Below are 6,000 nucleotides of genomic sequence, written 5' to 3'. Positions count from 1 at the left end.
GGTCCACAGGTGGATAAGCATGGGACAGAACAGAGGAAAAGTCTCTGCTTTCCTAACAGGGATGTGGCTTGCAAAGGGGCCAAATGTGTACAAAGGAGATCCCTTTCCCCACCGGTGTCTATCCTGAAGTCAGGACTGTGTTCCCACAAGGCAGTTGGCATTTTGCAGTGGACACAACACTGTGGGATAGGAGTGTGGGGAGGGGAGGAGGCAAGATCTTTGGATCCCATCTCCCAGTGCCTCTGAGCCTCAGAAGACTGCCTTGAATTCCAAAGTCCCCTCTCTTCTGGGAACTTCAAACTACCAGATTGCTTTCTATGTTGGAAGATTCCCTGAACAGTTCTCCTTTCCAATTTTTCCATATTTACTGTGTGTGTACGTTTATCCACCACCCTGCCAGTCTCCAAGGAGATGTTCAACGTTCAGCACCCCCACCCTCAGTACCCTCCAGGGTCTCCTCTCTTTCCTGCTGGAGAGTGTGCTGTGGGAGGAAGAGAGGCTGGGAAGCCAAGAGGTTTGGACCATGATTCTGTTACTCAGTGTAACCATGGGAAGTCCCCTCCTCTCTGTTTCTTGGGAAACTTAAGAAATCGTTTGGAAACCTGAGTGCCTAGATAATTTGAGGTCTGTCTAGTTAAAGACTGACTGGGGATCCTCTGTTTTTCCCAGGGCACCTCCATCCATAGTTCTGGACTCTACGCTAGGGAGTGTGTTCTACCAGGGACACGTGGAAATAATGGCTAACCTTAGAGGCAGGTCCTGAGGGTGCTAGACCAGTGGGCAGATTTTGGGGGACCTTTCATGTAGACGGGTCCACTGGGCAAAATCACCTTTTCTCCTGAGGTGGGATCTTCCTATGGAAGAGTCAATAAACATGCTTCCAGACCCCAGTTGGGGTGCACTAGCTGAGGGGGTCTGAGGTCAGTGAATTAACCAAGAAAAACTCCAGCCCCTCCCTTCCCCCCCAGTGGGGCTACCTTCTGAAATAGGATATTACCTAACCTAACTATGCTTGCAGTCTCAAGTTCCTTCTCAAAATATAGTTTATTAACTTTATTTAATACACAGGCTCTGGTAATGTCTTCCACAGTAATAATAAAATTTATGTACTGTTATGGACTAAACTGTGTACCCTTTAATTCATATCAGTTCAGTTCAGTTGCTCAGTCATGTCCAACTCTTTGCGACCCCATGAACTGCAGCACACCAGAACTCTCTGTCCATCACCAACTCCTGGAGTTCACTCAAACTCATGTGAATCGATGCCATCCAGCCATCTCATCCTCAGTCATCCCCTTCTCCTCCTGTCCCCAATCCCTCCCAGCATCAGAGTCTTTTCTAGTGAGTCAACTCTTCACATGAGGTGGCCAAAGTACTGGAGTTTCATCTTTAGCATCATTCCTTCCAAAGAAATCCCAGGGCTGATCTCCTTTAGAATGGACTGGTTGGATCTCCTTGCAGTCCAAGGGACTCTCAAGAGTCTTCTCCAACACCACAGTGCAAAAGCATCAATTCTTTGGCGCTCAGCTTTCTTCACAGTCCAACTCTCACATCCATACATGACTACTGGAAATACCATAGCCTTAACTAAATGGACCTTTGTTGGCAAAGTAATATCTCTGCTTTTGAATATGCTATCTACGTTGGTCATAACTTTTCTTCCAAGAAGTAAGCGTCTTTTAATTTCATTACTGCAATCACCATCTGCCGTGATTTTGGAGCCCCCCAAAATAAAGTCTGACACTGTTTCCACCGTTTCCCCATCTATTTCCCATGAAGTGATGGGACCGGATGCCATGATCTTCATTTTCTGAACGTTGAGCTTTAAGCCAACTTTTTCACTCTCCTCTTTCACTTTCATCAAGAGGCTTTTTAGTTCCTCTTCACTTTCTGCCATAAAGGTGGTGTCATCTGCATACCTGAGGTTATTGATATTTCTCCTGGCAATCTTGATTCCAGCTTGTGCTTCTTGCAGCCCAGCGTTTCTCATGATGTACTCTGCATATAAGTTAAATAAGCAGGGTGACAATATACAGTCTTGACGTACTCCTTTTCCTATTTGGAACCAGTCTGTTGTTCCATGTCCAGGTCTAACTGTTGCTTCCTGACCTGCATACAGATTTCTCAAGAGGCAGGTCAGGTGGTCTGGTATTCCCATCTCTCTCAGAATTTTATGCTGAAGCCCTAATTCTCAAAGTGATTGTGTTTGGAGATGGGGCCATAAGGAGTTTATTGTTGTTGTTCAGTTGCTCAGTGTTCGACTCTGTGCAACCCCATGGACTGCAGCAGGCCAGGCTTTCCTGTCTTTCACCATCTCCCAGAGCTTGCTCAAACTCATATCCATTGAGTCAATGATGTTATCCAACCGTCTCTTCCTCTGTCCTCTCTTTCTCCTCCTGCTTTCAATCTTTCCCAGCATCAAGGTCTTTTCCAATGAGTTAGCCCTTCACATCATGTAGCCAGAGTACTGGAGCTTCAGCTTCAGCATCAGTCCCTCCAATGAATATTCAGGATTGATTTGCTTTAGGATTGACTAGACCTAGTTTTACACACAGCCATTCTCTCCCACCAGGAAGCTTCCACAAGCCCCTTATCCTCATCCATCAGAGGGCAGACAATGAAAACCACAATCATAGAAAACTAACCAAACTGATCACATGGATCACAACCTTGTCTAACTCAGTGAAACTATGAGCCATGCCGTGTAGGGCCTCCCAAGATGGACAGGTCATGGTGGAGAGTTCTGACAAAAAGTGGTCCACTGGAGAAGGGAATGGCAAAACGCTTCAGTATTCTATCCTTGAGTACCCCATGAACAGTATGAAAACGCAAAAAGATATGACACTGAAAGATGAACTCTCCAGGTCAGTAGGTGCCCAATATGCTACTGCAGAAGAGCAGAAAAATAGCTCCAGAAGGAATGAAGAGGCTGAGCCAAAGCGGAAGCAACACCCAGTTGTGGATGTGTCTGGTGGTGAAAGTAAAGTCAGATGTTGTAAAGAACAATATTGCATAGGAATCTGGAATATTAGGTCCATGAATCAAGGTAAATTGGCAGTGGTCAACCAGGAGATGGCAAGAGTGAACACTGACATTTGGGAATCAATGAACTAAAATGGACTTGAATGAGTGGGTTAATTCAGATAACCATTATATCTACTATAATGGTCAAGAATCCCTTAGAAGAAATGGAATAGCCCTCATAGTCAACAAAAGAGTCTAAATTCAGTACTTGGGTGCAGTCTCAAAAGCGACTGAATGATCTGTTTACAAGACAAACAATTCAATATCACAGTAATCCAAGTTTATGCCCCAAGCAGTAATGCTGAAGAAGCTGAAGTTGAACAGTTCTATGAAGACCTATAAGACTTTCTAGAACTAACACCAAAAAAAGATGTCCTTTTCATTATAGGGGACTGGAATGCAAAAGTAGGAAGTCAAGAGATACCTGGAGTAACAGGCAAGTTTGGCATTGGAGCACAAAATGAAGCAGGGCAAAGGCTAACAGAGTTTTGCCAAGAGACTGCACTGGTCATAGCAAACACCCTCTTCCAATGATACAAGAGATGACTCTACACATGGACATCATTAGATGATCAATACCAAAGTCAGATTGATTATATTCTTTGCAGTCAAAGATGAAGAAGCTCTATACAGTCAGCAAAAAAAAAAAAGACAAGGATCTGACCGTGGCTCAGATCATGAACTCCTTATCGCCCAATTCAGACTTAAATTGAAGAAAGTAGGGAAAACCACTAGGTCATTCAGGTATGATCTGATTCAAATACCTTACAATTAAACAGTAGAAGTGACAAATAGATTCAAGGGATTAGATTTGATAGACAGAGTGCCTGAAGAACTATGGACAGAGGTTCATGATATTGTACAGGAGGCAGTGATCAAAAGCATCCGAGAAAAAGAAATGCAAAAAGGCAAAATGGCTGTCTGAGGAGGCCTTACAAATAGCTGAGAAAAGAAAAGACACTAAAGGCAAAGGAGAAAAGGAAAGATACCCATCTGAATGCACTATTCCAAAGAACAGCAAGGAGAGATAAGAAAGCCTTCCTCGGCGATCAATGCCAAGAAATAGAGGAAAACAATAAAATGGGAAAGACTAGAGATCTCTTCAAGAAAATCAGAGATACCAAGGGAACAATTCATGCAAAGATGGGCATAATGAAGGACAGAAATGGTATGGACCTAACAGAAGCAGAAGAGATTAAGAACAGGTGGCAAGAATACACAGAAGAACTATACAAAAGATATCTTAATGACCCAGGTAACCATGATGGTGTGATCACTCACCTAGAGCCAGATATCTTGGAGTGCAAAGTAAAGTAGGCCTTAGGAAGCATCACTACAAACAAAGGTAGTGGAGGTGATGGAATTCCAGCTGAGTTGTTTCAAATCCTAAAAGATGATGCTGTTAAAGTGCTGCACTCAATATGCCAGCAAGTTTGGAAAACTCAGCACTGTCCACGGGACTGGAAAAGGTCAGTTTTCATTCCAATCCCAAAGAAAGGCAATGCCAAAGAATGCTCAAACTACTGCACAATTGCACTCACTTCACATGCTAGCAAAGTAATGCTCAAAATTCTCCAAGCCAGTACCTACACTGAGAACTTCCAGATGTTCAAGCTGGATTTAGAAAAGGCAGAGGAACCAGAGATCAAAATACCAACATCTGCTGGATCATAGGAAAAGCAAGAGAATTCCAGAAAAATATCTATTTCTGCTTCACTGACTACGCTAGAGCCTTTGACTTTGTGGATCACAACAAACTGTGGAAAATTCTTAAAGAGATGGAAATACCAGTCCACCTTACCTGCCACCTGAGAAATCTGTATGCAGGTCAAGAAGCAACAGTTAGAACCAGACATGGAACAACAGACTGGTTCCAATCAGAAAAGGAGTATGTCAAGGCTGTATATTGTCACTCTGCTTATTTAACTTTATGCAGAGTATATCATGAGAAATGCTGGGCTAGATGAAGCACAAGCTGGAATCAAGATTGCCGGGAGAAATATCAGTAACCTCAGATATGCAGATGACACCACCCTCATGGCAGAAAGCAAAGAACTAAAGAGCCTCTTCAGAGAAGGCAATGGCACCCCACTCCAGTACTCTTGCCTGGAAAATCCCTTGGGCAGAGGAGCCTGGTAGGCTGCAGTGCATGGGGTCACTAAGAGTCAGGCACAACCGAGCGAATTCACTTTCACTTTTCACTTTCATGCACTGGAGAAGGAAATGGCAACCTACTCCAGTGTTCTTGCCTGAAGAATCCCAGGGACGGGGGAGCCTGGTGGGCTGCTATGGGGTCGCACAGAATTGGACAGGACTGATGCAACTTAGCAGCAGCAAAGAGCCTCTTGATGAAAGTGAAAGAGGAGAGTGAAAATGCTTGCTTAAAACTTAACATCCAGAGGGGGCGGGCTCCCAATCCAATTCTATCCAGTTCTCCCACAGCCCATTCCCCTAACCCCCACCCACTGTGGGTCCCAGCAGCTCGGAAGAGAAGAGGAGAGACAGTGGTCAGGCTATTCATCTTCTGGAAGGTTCTTGGCTGACCATGGCTCTCAGGCACCCGGCTCTCGCCCGTCCTGCCACCAGGGTGCCCAAGAGGAAGGTCAGCTCTGCTGGGGGGGTGGTGAAGGAGGAGCCCAAGAGGAGATCTGCGAGATTGTCAGCTAAACTGGCTCCTGCAAAAGTGGAAACCAAAAATGGCGATGGGAAAGGATACATCTTCAGGCAAAACAGTGCAAACAAAAGGGAAGAGAGGAGCAAAGGGAAAACAGGAGGAAATGGCCAACCAAAAGACTAAAGAAGACTTACCTGCAGAAAATAGAGAGACTAAAAATGGCCTCTGGTGTCGCAGAAGAGAAAGAAGCCAAGTTAGATTAATACCACACACCCAGTCCTGTCAGTGGCCCCTGTTTCCCTTCTTGTACAGTTCAGAGGAAGATTTTTATCAACTATTTTGTAAATGCAAGTTTTTTAGTA

Source organism: Ovis canadensis, chromosome 14 (genome assembly GCF_042477335.2).
Source record: "Ovis canadensis isolate MfBH-ARS-UI-01 breed Bighorn chromosome 14, ARS-UI_OviCan_v2, whole genome shotgun sequence".
Lineage (NCBI taxonomy): Eukaryota > Metazoa > Chordata > Mammalia > Artiodactyla > Bovidae > Ovis > Ovis canadensis.
This window is presented reverse-complemented; position numbering follows the sequence as displayed.